Consider the following 17194-nt stretch of genomic DNA (forward strand, 5'->3'; position numbering starts at 1 on the left):
AGCGTGACGAGCAGAGAGCAGGCCAGCCAGCCGAGCGACGCAGCCCCGCGTTATTTCTGACAATGATAATTGCACTCGTTACGTCCCTCGTGCCGTGGAACATCAATTTACCGGATAATCGAGCAGAAACGTGGCCCAACGACGAGACATCAGCTTCTGAGGAGGGAAGATTCTCGCCTTCTCCCAGCCTCCCACTTCGATGAAACCCGACGACGTTTCGTCGAAGATGTTCCGTCGAATATTAAGTATCCTGTCGGTGAGATTAATTTCTCGGTTGATCGAGAATACCTTTCATGCGAATAACGCGAAATAATTCGGGTTGAAGATCCGAAAGGGGATTCAATGAAAATATTCTCTCAATATTTTAGCATTTTAGTATTATTACATGAAGAGCGTGGAAAAATGTATATTTAACCCCAAAGTGAAGTAAAGAGACAATTTTCATAATATAGACGAATTAAATGGCATGATACAAAATGTCGATTAGTGTTTCTGTAAAAAATGTTCAAGCATTCATTAGGTTCATGGGCCAAAATATGCGAGGGCGTATATGTACTTTAACAATTTTCCTCAACGATGATCGTATTGCAACAAAAAAAGAAGATACAGCGCCTTAGAAATTGCAGTCTGTTCAAGATCGAACAACTGGCAATCGATACACGTTTTTGCCACACATATATTTCTTCTTCATCTATGGAAATTCCTCGTTTGTAAACGGAATTGTGGCTTCTAATTTTTTTCCTCTTCTCCTTCTTTTTCCCAGTTTTTTCTTTTAGTTTTTCCATGCTGGGTATTTCTTCTCACGGCTCGGGGTTGATTCAACGTTCACGGTTGTGAGAAACAGGAAGAGCTTATTTCTATTCGGAGAGAACGGGCAATCAGACAGGCTCGGGGAGGATTAATGCGGTATTCTTGGATAGACAGACGCGGGATTATTTTCGTCTCTAAACATGTTTCATCTGTTATCTGTGTGTTGTGATTGTGAAACGATTTTAATGTAATTTAACGCGCTCGTATCTCTCTGTTTTTCAATTTCCTCTTCCCCTTGTGGTTCTTGTTTTATCGCGATTATCCCTATAATGTGTCATTCTTGGATGTCTGTTACACAGTTTTTTGATTGTATGGTTGCATTCAGCATTCGTTTATACTCGGTGTAGTTTGTCGAAGTATAGAAAGGAATGAAAAGGACATAACGATGATATAGGATCCTAACTTCATTCTGATGGATTATACGACTATGTAGATTCAACTGAAATAGGTTTATATATGTTGATCGTGTTTCTTATTAACGAATTACGTACTGCAGTATATATTTAATAATATCAATAAGAATTTTTTTTAGTTTATTGCTTGCTTCAGGATATATTTAATCGGATAAATAAATTCTATTGTAGCTGAGGAAAATGTTACTCTTATGTCTTTTCTTCCAAATATCACGATAAACCTATTCAACTCTATGATGATGTGGGAAGCCTCCTTATAAAATCAAAATTGGCACACAAAAGAATTATCGTTTCGCATTTACAAAATACCATGTTAAGGTAACCCTAGGATATAACTGCCACAAATTATTTTCGAAGCTAGCATTTTCACCTATCCTCCCTTAAAAAGGAACAACAGCGCATACCATCTTCCAAGATCACCCCCCACACTTAACCCGAGCTATACTACCGCGCCGTGCGCCATAAACCCTCGGAGAAGGCCGACATTCTAACCTCAAATTTTCCCCCCCATCGCGTAATGATCCCCCGGTACTGATTTTTCAACCGATTCCGCATCTAATTCCATCTGTGAAATCCTTCTAAGACAAGTATCCGGTAGCTGATTACCCTTCGCGAACCATAACACGCACATCATACCAAGGTAGAACTTGTTTTCTGAATGCCTTGCCTTGGTTGGTACGAAAAAGGAGGAACGTATCGGTGGACGTAGAAAGAGGTAAAAAGGGTAGGGAAAAGGCGTAGTAGCGCGAGCTAGCCGAGGAGGAAGAGCAAGAAACAACGATGAAGAAAAGGCCGAGGCGGTCATGGTCCGATAAGCGGGAATCCACGCACGCAGAAGACACTTTACACGAGGCAATCTGGGCTAAATATAGCTCGGCCAGCTTCTAAAATTATTACGTTATCCTAGTTACCTGCCATCTCGTCATACCTTGGCTTGCTCTGTTTTCGTATCGAAGGATTTTAAGTTGACTGATACTGGTTGAACGAGAAAGGATAGAGGAAGTTATATGCTTATTTTAGAGCAATTTTGTATATTATATTTTATATTGTATACGGAATGCGGCCGAGTAACACGTAGATAGAAGCGACCATGAAATGGCTCCTTACGGAAAAGGAAGGAAATTTGTACGATGCTTCGTTCTCGACGCAATCGAGTTCGATAATTTTTTACTTCATACTTGCACTTGGTTAATTATCAATTGACAATGAGCAAACAATCAACAGAAGGTTATTCTTTGTGCGAAAATATGTCAAAAATGTAGAAGAAAGTTTCTCCGTTTAAGGCTTCGTTATAAAATACAAATAGAGTTTGAACATGTTCAGTTAAAAATTGGACTGGTACGCGAGTACGATAAATTTTCAAATTTATTCTTCTCGGAAACAAAGCGTCTTGCGAAAAGAATATTCTTAAGAGACTTCTTTTAAAGAATTTTCTTAGGAAATCGGATCACCCAGTGGCTACAGAAAATATTTGAACATTATTGTACTTACTGTAACATTTATATACCAATTAATTAAGTTCAAGTATGTTATATAGCATTTAGAACAGTTTGATACTATGAAAATAAAATGCGTGGAACTTCTTATAACCACTGTAAAAGTAATTTTAATTCTTATTGAGATTCCTACTAGGAAAGGATCTAATTATATGACAATTTTTTTCCTTCTTTTCTCTACAAGGACGAGATCAGTGTATGTGTATTGTTAATTAGCTAAAATAAATACATTTTGTTAAACCCAACTTTTTATATCTATCCCTCTTCCAAGAAGCTATTTTTTTCTTCAACTTCAAATTCCCAGGCAGCGGGATCGTTACCTGGAAATCGAAGGGCATCACGGCTGTTTAATTTATCGATAATGGGACTAGATCGCCGGAACCTGGTTTAATTGGCTTTTGAAATTACTGTGCGCTTTGTTTTTATAACCAGGAAGGAGGTATCCAGATAGTTTTAACGTATTAGTGCGCACAAAAAGCTGCACGCGTTACTTGACACGGTTTCTGTTCAAACCTTCTATTTGCTTTAATGTTTCTGTTTATTGCTTTTAAAATCTGAATGAGATTTTTAATACGTTTAACTGTAAAGATACAAATTATTTAATTTTATAGCAATATTATCTTAAATGTACCTTGTAATTATTATTATGTTATTTTATAGGATACGTACATTTTCATTAATGAAATTTTTATTCTAATTTCATTTAAATTTAGGTTCTTAATTATTTCATATCTTTATTTTAATTCTTCGTGTATTCTTCCGCGAAGACTCTGTTGATATATTTTAAGATAAAAAAGTTATGAATTTAAGTTATTAATTTCATAATGTTACCATTCAATTTTGCTGTAGAATATTACTACGATAACATTGCGTGCAAATTAAATAAACATCTAATAGTATTTATGTAGTTGCTTGAAGTGTAAAAGTCGTTTGGTTATTGATTTATTCATTGAAAGAGAGTACTAACCACATATAGTTATCCATATACAATTTCCAATTACACAGTTGCAAGATAAAAACTAGACACACTTCGAAACGCAAGAATATAATTAAATAGCACCTACAGTTTCAAAGACTGTTTGTGATTATAAATTCATATTCGCATATGTACATACTACTACTACATATGTATTCGAACGCTTTAACTGATTTATACTAACAGTACATGGATTCTACCAAAGGGTATAAGTTATTGGCGAGTTAATCAATGGATGTAGCTTCTGCTTCCTTATAGAATCAGAACTATAGATTGTGAATTTAAAGTATCTATTAGGAAGCTTAGTACACATTAATACATCACAATTAAATTAATTCATTTCTAACTATGGTTAAATTATTACTAAGTCAATTCTAAAACTAGTTTTTCTATTAGTCAAGTAGCCTTTACTTTTTTTTATAGCCTTTGAATTAACAATAGCGTCTAACAAAATTACCAACGTCGATGTTGTTATTGCCTATTAATATTCATAAATCAATGTTATCATCATAATACTCTATCATTAGACAAAAAATTTAAAAAATGAACAAAAACCTACTTACCACAGTTACATTTAATTTCCAATCTTTAACTTTTAAATATCCTTACCCCTCGACCGCCAGAATGAATTTCTTCCACAAGATAGGAATTAAAGTCTTTTCAATCCTTATCTTGTAACCATAATTTATCAGTTATAAAGTTGATATAAAAGAAGGACGAACTGGGTACGCCTCCCCTCGCGAATCCCACGATCAAGTAGCAAATAAGTCGCAACATCGTTCACTGTCATCCGCGAAGCTGTAAATGGCGCCCGTGAGCCGGAACCCTAATTAACATACGGTAGTCGTTCCATAAAATGTACAATGTCTAAAGATAAATACACCCGGGAAACGTTATCAGTCTTCTAACGGTACGAAATAAACAGATTTTCACAGTGGCAGCGCGCCTTTAATTATGATACCGCCACCACCGCAGCCTCTTCTCCGCCGCGTTTTTCGCCGATAAGGAAACATGTACCCGCCATTTATCACCGATTACGTCGCGATCAGTAAATCACTCTATTCCCTGGTTGGCGGTTTTCTTTCGGGTCACGACTACTTCATGAAGCGGACGACAATTACTTATTCCGACGCGTCAACCACCGGGTAATTAATCGCTGTCCCCCACCCGAGTCTCTGCGAGTCAATCGACGTTCCATCTTTCTCTATCTCTCTTAACGCGGTGCACCTAATTGCACCAAGGATAATTATCCACATAGCCATCGGCATGTACGTGAATCACGTTGCCCGGGAACGAGTAAGTCATCGAGAGGATCTCGCGGGATCGAGGCGAAAGATTTACGTTCACCATACTGGAAACGATAAAACTATGCGACTTCGGCTCGTTTAAGTTAGATTTTCACGATACGAGAATCAGGGGGATGGTTTTGATACGAAAGTACAGCAGCTGGATTATCATTATTTAATGGGGAATAAAATAGAGAAATGAGAAATGTAAATGGGGGTAATAATATCATTATTATTATTATTCAAATCACTACCTTTTGCAAAAATCTAATATCTACCCTTCAGTATGACACATTATAAAAGTCTGAGGCACAAAGTCTTATAATTTTCTTTTTGCTATAGAAAATATTTATAGATATATCCTTTGTCTCCATCGTGTAATAAAATGAGAATATACCGTGATTTTGTTAGAAGTGCACTGAGATACAAGATAATTATATAATTCTTTTGACGACGGTAAACATGATATGGAAGAGAAAAGAATTGATGATTATCTATTTTATTGCAATCAGAAAATATCTAATACACATTATTGAACATGATTTTATTTGATAGTAGGATACCGATATGAAATGTACATTTGCGCTTTGCGAAGATTGTTTAGTATTATTAAAGACATTAATTTGTTCACACGTCGTCGAGAAGCACAGTATTACTTAACGAGTGCTTTCAATCTCGTCTCCTCTAGATCATTAATCCTGCTATCTCTTTTATTGTTAATCATATCTACCACAGCTCAGCCGTGTAATATAACGTAGTCAACGATAAAACTTGTACAATCCAAAAAGAACAAAGAGATTAAGCAAAGAATAAAAATTCCACAAAGTGTAGTTTACTCATCACGATTATCAATCAATAATTCTTCGTCAAACCTATCGACAAGAAATTAATTCAATCCCTGTCTTGTACAATAAATTACCTGAAATAAAGCAAAAAAAAAAAAAAAAAAGAAAAGATAGAAAAATACGATAACACGTTTCGAGTTAAAGGAAAAGAAAATAGAACATACTATATTTAGAAGCTGTACCAGATTGATACATTAATGAAGCAATTTTCCAAAGTCACTTGATTTTATTAAATAAAATATCTATTCTAGGAAAAAAAATTTGATAAAAGCGTAACGAGGAAAATAGGGAAGGTGACAGTTTGATGGAAATGAGGTACCATAGATACGAATCGTGTATCACGGCGTAATTGCATTATCAACCATTAATCATGTTAGTAATACGCTCGATGAGCGTCCAGCTCGATGAAACGCATTACACTGGATTTCACCCTGAAGGCCGCCCTTCTTCGTTTACCTTTTAGCCTGGCGCCGGGTTGTCGATGTTCTTTCAGCCAGACGAAAGAAAATTCAGGGACATAATCGTAACGAAACGACGGAACGCCGCGGGCAAATGGCAAACGTTAGGGAGAAGCAAAGGGTGCGCGGAAACGAAATTGAAGGGACGCTTTTTCTCCTTTATTTAATGGCAGGAATTGCGTTGAATTTTTCCTCGTGCCTTGCCTCTGTTCGTTCCTCTGTCACGAAAGTTCATTGTTGGAATTTTCGCTTTATCGAAACGGCTCTAGTGCACCTTAATTTAATTATTCCAACTCGTACAAATAAAGAATTGTTGATTTAATACAGGGTTCTTAAACAAGAATAGAATAATGTATTACCTGTAGTAGGAGCTTACTTGAAGTAGAAAGCCGATTTTCATGGTGTATGCATAATTGTTGATTGTGGAGTTTATTCGTAAAATTGTGAAAGATAGTCAATGCATATTTGTACCCAATTTAGTAAATAACTTGTTAATTGAAATTTATTGATAATTTGTATTATCCTTATCGAAGGATATCTGGTGTTAGAAGTGTCACATTCTTGAATTAATGGTCGAAAGAAGAAAGTTAAAAATTAAGCATGCTTTGATTAAGAAATCTGTACAATTCCCTAATGAATCATAACGAGAATTGCGTGACAAAATTTCTCAACAAATTATCTTGCCTTTCTAAAATGTTCTATTCTTACAGACATCGCATTCCTTTAAGGGTTATAAAGTTGGAATGAAACGTGAAAAATGAAAAATGAAAAATGAAAAATGAAAAATGAAAAGACGACGAGTTCATTATACAGCTCCAAGTTTAATTTCTCTTTGTCGATGTTTCCACGGTTATTGTGCATAATTAATATGCATACTCTGTAGGAAACAATTCAAAGAATAGGGTGGTACTTTCTTGCAACGATGCAATGCAAAGGGCAAGTTGAACAATAACGATGAATAATGAATAAGATGAGAAAACAACTGTCAGAGAAGAGTTATCGACCGACTATTTAATGACTCATAACTAATAACAGACTAATCACACAATAGTATGATAAATCTTGAAAATGCGCGAAACGTAGATCCCGGACAAAAATTAGTTGCTTGTCCAAAGGATCCTCTATTCACTATCGATCTTTAACACTGAAACAATAGAATGACATTCACGGGATCTCATAGAAATATAAGAGAAATTGTGAAGTACACAAAAGAATATAAGAAATATACTTATCACTAGATTAGGGACGTTTAGACAAATATACAATATATTTTTATGAACACAATTAGAGAAATGGTATCTAAACAGAGATTTGTTTCGTTCCTTAAATAATATTATTAGTATATTTTGGATATTTTATAATTTTTGCATGCCATATCTATTTATCATATTATCTAAAAATAAAAAAAAAACACACATTATAAACACTTTACAAATCACACAATTAAGCTTTTCTCCGAACACAGAACGTGTTAACCTTCCTTGGATCGACTTCTACGATACCAATTTCATCTTCAGCTTCTTTGTCTTATGTCAGAGACAAAGACAGAACCGATCCTATCTGCACAATGTCCGACACAAAAATTGAAAGGGATTACAGGTGTTTAGCCGGCACCGATGAGCTGTGCCGATTATTTATATCCGTTGCGTAGTCTCGACGAATCCGAGTAAAAGCCAGCTAGAGATAACGCAGATCGGCTATTAATGTGTTAACGTATCGAGCGATGAAAAATGACGCGCCATGTCGTTGGTTATAATGATTCACGTGTATCTGGTTTGCAGGAGCGCAGATTCCGGATCCGGTTGTCTTTTCGAGCTAATGAATTCGAGATTATACTCGATTAAATCTCCGTTGCATATATTCATTGAACACTGATATAAAATGGGATATGTAGAAGGAAAAGTGACGAATAAGGGAACACCGGCGATGAAGTCGATGATCGTCTCTTATCTAAATATCTTGGATACAAGTAGATTAGAGATTATAAAGTGTTGCCACCTTGGACGTTTGTTTATAATTTATGCAACCTGTGAAAAGATTTTATGAGTTTGTGATATTTCTGTACAAGTAGATTCCGGATATTTATGTATATTCATATTTTTATGAGTTTTGAAAAAAATAGAATCTACATGAATGTTTTATCCTCTAAATATTATAACGAACTAGATATCTACTTCGGATATTTTGTTTACTTTTGTGCATTTGAATTTTTGAGAAATGCGAAAATGTTCGCATTCTATTTACGAATGTTTGTTATAGAATATAATACTGTGCCAATGAAATAACAAGCTATCATTTATAATCTTCTATATTCGTAAAATAAAATAAAAAAGGTAAGAAAAGATTATATAAATATTCAAATATTCTAGATCATCTATCTACAGAAATTCCATAAAATTCTTTTATTAACACGATAAGCTTGTTCCCTGTATAAGCAAGGCTCAAATTATGTGGGAATTTTGAAAACAGTTCGCGAGATAAGTAGACGATCTAATATAAAGGATAGCGTTTGATTAAAACATTAAATACGGAGTAACAAAAAAAAGCAATGATATGAGTTTATACAATTTATACGGGAAGTTACAATAGTTCACTGAAATAGGCACATTACCCTCGTACTGCTGTTAAGGCCTTGAAAATTTGCCGTTTTTCAACCATAGTTTATTTAAACTAATGAGCTTTAATATAAGAAGCTAATCTATCGTGGAAAGAATCTCGGTGCGTACAAAATTGATAATAGTATAATTATCCTGGTACTTTAAACGCGCGCGAAACTAGAAATAAACTACCAGGAAAGTTGAACTCGGCAGTCGCTGACTCTCCGGCCGATATTAACATTTTCGCCATAAAATGTAACGTTATACATAATGCAGCGTATAAAATAATATTACGCTTACGGCCTTTCGTTTTATGTCTCATCGTGAGTAATTAAGCTTCTTTTATCTGGCAGACCGATTTATTTTATAGTGCGACGTTCGATCCAGACTTCCTCTCTTTCTCGTCTGTCCACGACGAAGTTATAATCAATAACCGATAATATATTAGGTTGGTTCGTAAGCTCATGTAGTTTTCATATCGCATTGAAAGTAATAATATAAGTTATAACACATTGTCTATGGCCTATGTATTACAGTATTCTAGCTATTATTTTCTAACTTTTATATATTTCCTTCTCTTAATGTTAAAATATAAAATTTTATGTCGACGTCTGGATATTGCAATCCGAAAAATTGTTTTAAATTGGCACGATAACGCGAGACCTCACGTTGCAAATTTAACCTTTTCGCAGTGTAAACACAGTTTTATTATTATTACAATTATTTACATCTTCTTCTTATGTTGAAAAGTGCAAAATTCTTGATAACGAAAACGCAAAGAATATTCGTTTTAAAAATTATTATTTTCTTAACCATTCCCTTTTAATTCATTCTCATTGTATTATCTGTTTACGAGATAAAATCTTTGATATAATAGATTATATTGCTAAATGCTCAACAAAAATGGCTTTTTAAGACTTTGGATAAAGTTCATCAGCATCCGTTTTACTCGTGGAACTTTAGTCCCAAGCTTTATCATCTTCTTTATTTCTTTCAAAATATTTTTAGTGAAATTTCCTTCAACAACGCTGTAGAATTGCGAGAAGATCGATTTCTTTACTTACGTAGAATATGAATGTCTTAACATTTGCAATCTAGTAATTAATTTCAAACAAGTAAATCTTTGTTTAAGATTTTGCCCGAAATATTGTTCGTGTTGATTTCGTGTAACTCGAAATGAATGTTACATATAAATATTGTTCGTTATTCAGGAAATTATTGGAACCAAGGTGATAATGTGTTGATTTACAAGGGTAATACGCGATAACGATTTGATGAGGCAGTTCTGAGTGAACGAGTTTCATTTAAGGGAATGGTATGTAGGATGTACATGTGTGTCGACGATAATGATGATTATTTACCAGATTACGTGTTGTAATAATGGGATTGGTGTATCCGTGGCTAGATGCGAACACTTTTCGTATAATTCATAACTGGCAGGGAAAATTATAAATCCCTGAAGACTGGCAGTTAGAGCATTTTCATTTGCTCGACTGAAATGGAATGGCCGTGAAATTTTACAGTTTTCAACGTAATGCGCGAGTAATACCGGATTACTGGACGACTTAATACCATTTCAAGTTCAAAACTCCGTACTACCATCGTACACGTTCTTTGAATCCACTTGATATTCTTACCATTTCTGGCAATTTCAAAGTTTATTTCATATTAGATCGTGTCATATGAAATTGACATTGTTGTAAGTTGATATTTATTTTAAAATAATAATTCTAATTATCAAATAATTATAAAGATACATTTATTTTTAGATAATAATTTTTATTCAATCAATACATTCACACTGTTAGCGTTAATGGTTCTCTCTTAACACTATAGCAATTTAGATGTTCCATTGTTATAAGAAAAAAGAATTAATAATTAGATAATTGGAGTAGATAGATTCTTTAATTATTATCCTTATCGAATATGAAACATTTTACTTTTTAGAAACAGTTACGCGTGGTTTATTAAAAGAACCTGCTAATCAAAAAATTTATTTATACGTCTATCTTTTAATTCGTCTCTCGTGTGAAACTCTCTGGAAGCGAAGTTCACAGAAAAATTCCCAGCGATCAAAGATAGAAGAACGAAGCGAAGATTCCGTGACAGAAAGGAGTACTGGGTCAATTCCTGCTGCGATAGCGAAATAACCCCGATGACCAGGGAAGTATAGACTCTCGTTAACCCCCGTGCTCCGCGAACGGTAACGACGCTTCAACGATCGACACTAATCATTCCGATGACGACGATCGAGCGTGGATCGGGCTAATGACTGGATTCATCATCGGGCATAGAAATGGATGCCTGGGAAGCAACCTGTCTACGATAGACACGGTCAAGAGGTGTTCAAAGAGGAGATTACCTCAAAGGCAAAGGATGCTAATATTTTTCTCGCTTCTTTCTCTTCATAAACTACCATAAACTACAATCGTTCGCCATTTTGATCGGAAAAAGAAACAAGTTGCTAGGCTAATTGTTACTTCTTCAAGCGGGCTGCTTGTCTTGTTAACTAACGGTCACCGGTTATCGCGAGTGGAAGTAATTTAGTTATAAAATTATCTTCCCGTCGGAGGACGCCGACAGAGATCGCTTTACGGTGGGAATTCGCCTTTAATGCCTGATCGTGACCGGCTGCTTGTATGTGGGGCACTCGTGAATACATATTTCGATGATTGAGCGGAAATGGAGGAACTCCGGTTGAACTTGAGGCTGTGGTATGATTAGTTACTCGAAGAGACTGTAGAGAATTTAGTTAGAAATATGGAAATATTATTATTTATTATTGTCAATTATTGTTATTTAATAACGTTATATTATTTAATGTTTAATAACGAATTTAATATTGTACGATTTTAATAATTCGTTTGAATATTATATCAAATGGATATTCATCGATTTTAAGGCAGTTAATGCATTGAGGATTAATTTTCAAGATTGTCTTTTTCGAAATCAAAGTCTCACACGTAACTTTTTCGCAAGAAATCATCTAATTTTCAATCGTATCACGATTTCCACGCCTTCCTATGTAAGCTTCGAGCGGAAAAGGAGAAGAAACGCATATCTTTCACTCTATAGAACAGTATACCTAAATCATTCGAAAGGAAAAAGTCATCACACCATTATCGATACATTGATTTCTTGAGGCGATGCGGTGGTTCGCTCGATCGACGAAAGAACTCGCATACTTATGACGGCGACGTGACTATCTTATTTATCAACGTGTCAACTCCAAACACGTCCGGGAAACACTTCTCTACGTTACATCGTTTCGAGAGATCGATACCAGAGTTCTTTCCACCGGGTCTCGACTTCTGGAAGTCCGGAGTGTGGGATCGCGATGCTCCTGGCTGTCAGCCAGGAATCAGCAGGCGCCTACTTTCTGCAAGTCGCGATTTTCAGAATCGTCCGGCGAATGATAATCGTGCACAGCCCATTTCACGCACGTCTTTATGTAACCGCGATACACCGCTGGAAATATCGACCAGTTCCAAGAGTTCGACGTTTCCCTCGAAAGCAACGGAACGTTTGTCACGATTTATATTATACTGCCGTGAGCTAAAAGGGCATGGAAGCATAGTTGGCGACTGTATAAATCACGCGCTGTCGGATAGGAAGCAGGATTGCTTGTAACATATTATGAGCGGAGAAATTGTTTTTTATCGTGGTTCAAAGAGTTAGTAGTTTAAGTTTGAATTAATTTACTATCTTCTTCTTGAATTATTGCCAGATTCTATTGTTCGTTTTTGACAGTTGATGCAGAATTGGTTGAATGAACTTACCGATACTAGAAAAATTCGGAATATTGTATCGATGTTGTAATGATGTACAAATTTTACAGATACAGATTTCCCTCGACTCTAAATTTCATATCTAGATTTTACAAATATTTGTCTCGGCTCTAATTTTCGTATCTATCGCAATTGCCCTCGATAGAGAAAACGAAAAGGTTCACGAAAAACGAACAGGCATCGATCAAACACATTTGTTCTACCGCCTACTGTACCCAAATACCGAGACCCTGCCAATCAATACAACACATGGAGCGTCTAATAAATCACCGAGGCCTCGTAAATCGATGATTTTTCCAGTCTTAATGAAAACCATGATTCTAGCATTTCTCGTTCCACATACCCGACGAGATGTATGATGAAGCGGTTGAACGAAGAAACTGACGGTGATTGTGAGACAAATTTTTCCCCGGGGGCGAAAAACTTGCGAGAGAGCTTGTACAAAAGTAAAATGTGCGAATCCCCCCTTCGTATTGGTATACAGGTCCCCCCAGATTTACTGTGGCGGTGGCGCAACTCTAACGGGACACGTATTTAAGTCTCCATTCACAGGACGGTTGTCCTTTCAACGGAACAAGCGTCAACTCTTCGTGGCTTTAACCTCTACGCGGCTATACCCATTAGATTCTACTAGATTTACCGAACCTTCCTGGAATTCGCGCACACCACTGCGAACCTGCGCAACGGCGCAGCTTCTATCGACTTCTTCACGGTAATTAGAAAGAACTCCCTCTCTTCTTGAAGCCGCTGTTAACGGCTCGTTTCGCGTTTATATGCTTGAAATAAATCGTGGTTGGACAACCGAGCCATTATTCGGCGAGACTCCTACGAGAAATTGGTGACTTTGAAGCAGCGCGATGCCCTCCTCGAGACCCCCGATAAATTGTAACGAGGTGCGTCTTCCAGAAGATCGTCACGTTGGTAACTGGTGAACAGGAATCTGAGATCATTTCTTCCTTCCCTTTCTCCCTTCTGTATTCACATGTCACTTCACCATCATATCGCTTGATTATTATCGTCAAGCAGACAAAAGATATTTATATCTTATCAAAAGAATTAGGTATTTCTAGGATTAGTCGTATACGTTAAAATGTTTCAAAATGTCTCAATTTCGCACTCGTATGTTATTCTCCTTCTTTAACTGCGATATTTTCCGAATAAAAAAGATCACTTAATCGCTGCAAACCAAATTTCATACACTCTATTTAATCCGTCAAATCTATCCTCCACAAAACGCGTTCAAAAACGAAACCGAACATACTGAAACAATCGTTAAACCAGCATAATTTCCCATCGGTGCTCTCAACAGTCAAGTAGCCCTCGAACGGTAGGTCATCCGATCAAACAGCAATAAAGCGTTCCACTCGAAACTTCTCCTCTCTGTTCCCGACAGCGAGTTCTCCAACATTTATTACAACCCCTTCTGAGCCGGCTCGATATCGATACATCCAATCGTCGAGAGACACTTTTACCACGGAGATCGAACATCGTAACGGGACGCTCGTCTCCCTGCAGCACTTATCAATAGGAACGCGATTCAGAGGGCAGAAAAGACAAAAACGGATACGATCTACGGATTCTGTGGAGAACGAAGGACTATGAGACCCGAAGCTATAACCATTAGCTTCCATTAAATTCCACCAATCCCCCTTGGAAACGTACACGGACTACCGTAGTTAGAAGGTTTGCTCGATACCGGCATTCCTCGTCGAACATCGCCGTACATCGAGCGCCGTACGTTTCGTCGATCCGTCTTCCCGTGTCCGCGATCCTCCGACTCTTGATCGGCTGCGTTCCGCGCGGAATCACGCGACGGATTTATGGAATCGAGCGTGAACGCCGTGCGTAATCCCCTTTCGATCGATCGCCGGTTCAGAGATTGACTTAGGGATCGTTTGATAACAGCGTACGACGATCGTTGAAGAGGGGCTTCTCTTGTTCGATTGATACTAGGAATTACGAGCACTCGTTCGTTCGTGATTGCTTGATTTATCCTTGAACATGGCATCCAGTAGAATTGAAATCTATCGGCGAATTTGTACTGCGTAGAATTGGAAAGTTAGCTTGCCACATGGTATACGAATGGCTGGTATGTAGATTTTACAGATGGGATTGAATATATCGTAAATCGGTTTGAACGTATCTAATTGAAAAACTTCGAACATTTCATTAGCATTCCGAGAAGAAAAAATATCGTTTTGTAGATTCGGTCTTACTGCTACATAAAATAGGCTCGAATCCTTTAGTAGTATATGTGATCTTTGAGAAATATAAATGGTGTTCCACGTGATTAAGTTGTTGCATAGAAGTAGAAATGTAGATAAATTCTAACTCAGATTATGAAAGATGATTCAAGATTATGAAAGACCTATTTTAGACCTGAATTCTATACTGGATATAATCGAAGGAGTTTATTAGGTCGTGCGAAAAGTTTCTTTCGTTTTATAAGGAAATAATGGATGCACAACATTTTCTGTTTTATATTATTTTATCGAATTATGTACGTATGATCCATTTTATCCTATCAAACTAAAGATCACAGCGTTCGACAGATTGGATTTCAAGTTTGTATAAAGATGCGTTTTTGTAAAAGGCGTGTCTGTAAAAGAAAGACACTTTCCGAACAACCTAGTACATTTATTTATTAAAAAGTGTTTGTTGGCATAGCGAATAATTCTATTGACTTTTTGCATCAATAAGTATTGTCATTGTACGATACAATGTAAAATGAATATAGAAATTTGTTGTGAACCTTGGAAGAGACTTCAATTAGTTTCTAAATGGAGAACGTTGAAAATCAATTTCTGTCCTATATTCATGGATTACGATTTATGTCAGGAATTTCATATTCGCAGTCAGGGTTCTATACTAAAACTTGATTAGACAGTCGCTCCGATATTCTGAAACTATGGCATACGAGACACGACAAAAGGGATACTGTTATGGGAATCCAAGAGTTAATTTCCTCGGTATACCTCGGAGAATGGAGCTAATATCGTCTGTAAGCCCCGTCATTTTGAGGAGTATTATATATTTTGCCAATATCACGCGTAGCTTCATTAGGAGCTTGACGGTGAACCTCGTCGTTCGCCATCTGATTAAAATATTCTCCTCCGGTTACAAGTTATACCTTTGTTTTAAGCAACCAATCATAAAACACTATTATTATATGAAAACATCTTGAATGATAATGTTAACACGTTTCTAAAGAAAATATTATAAACTTTAAACGTTAAGGGGATGTCCTGAATTAGAATGTTTTAAAACAGCGTTTTTTTGTGATTTTTTTTTTAGAAGGGAATGAAGGGAATTTTAAGGTATGGTTTTATATACAGGGTGGTTGGTAACTGGTGGTACAAGCGGAAAGGGGGTGATTCTACGCGAAAAAAGAAGTCGAAAATATAGAATAAAAATTTTTTTTTAATTTTTTTCTTTTTTTTTTTAATTTTTCCATCGAGACAACGATCTACAGTGAGATCCGTTATAACGTACCGCACGTGTACCGAGCGAAAATTCAAAGTCGATTTTCTCGAAAACAAAGCCTCAAACGAAAAATTTTTATTCTATATTTTCGACTTCTTTTTTCGCGTAGAATCACCCCCTTTCCTTTTGTACCACCAGTTACCAACCACCCTGTATATTTAACGAATACAACAAAATTTTTTTTAAAGTAGAAAACAAATTATAACAGATTTCTAAGACTATTTCATGGGCTGCAGTCTTCAATCGGCGGGAAAGATCCACCTCGTAATTCTTGACTGAAACAAAAAACCAAAAAAAAGTTTAAATTATTATATATTTTTGTTCTGGATGAACTAAACAAAGGTGGAAAAAAGTTTATTTAAATAATTGTTACAGTACCTTAAATTTTATTTTCTTTTTTTAAAAAACTCATTTTTTTTTAAACCCGTCAAAATTCTTACTTTCGCATTTTTTTTTTCTGCCGTTGTTTAGTTCACCCAGAAGAAAAATATATAGTAATCTAAACCTTTTTTGGTTTTTTGTTTCAGTCAAGAATTACGAGGTGGATCTTTCCCGCCGATTGAATACTGCAGCCCATGAAATAGTCTTAGAAATCTGTTATAATTTTTGTTTTCACTTTAAAAAGAATTTTGTTGTATTCGTTAAATATATATAAAACCATACCTCAAAATTCCCTTCATTCCCTTCTAAAAAAAAACCCCAAAAAAACGCTGTTTTAGAACATTCTAATTCAGGACACCCCCTCAATAAAGATATTATACATATGTATACTTAAGTGGAGATTATAAGATGAAATTGAAGATTGATTTAAATAGTAATAAAATAAATAATTTGAACAGAGTGCGTAAGGGTAAGGTTCATGTGATATTTTTAAAAAGCCTTGAGAACTTCCTACCGATTGTAAATGAAGGCAGATTTCGTGATCGACTGGACGCTCACAGCTTGTAATTCGATAATTGATAGGCTGGCCGGTGCTTTCATTATGCATTCGTAAGCAACGTCCGGTTGGGCGTACTTACAAATTATGTACTCCGCACGGATT

This window comes from Bombus vosnesenskii, unplaced genomic scaffold (genome assembly GCF_011952255.1).
Source record: "Bombus vosnesenskii isolate JDL3184/JDL3185 unplaced genomic scaffold, Bvos_JDL3184-5_v1.1 scf7180000014105, whole genome shotgun sequence".
NCBI lineage: Eukaryota > Metazoa > Arthropoda > Insecta > Hymenoptera > Apidae > Bombus > Bombus vosnesenskii.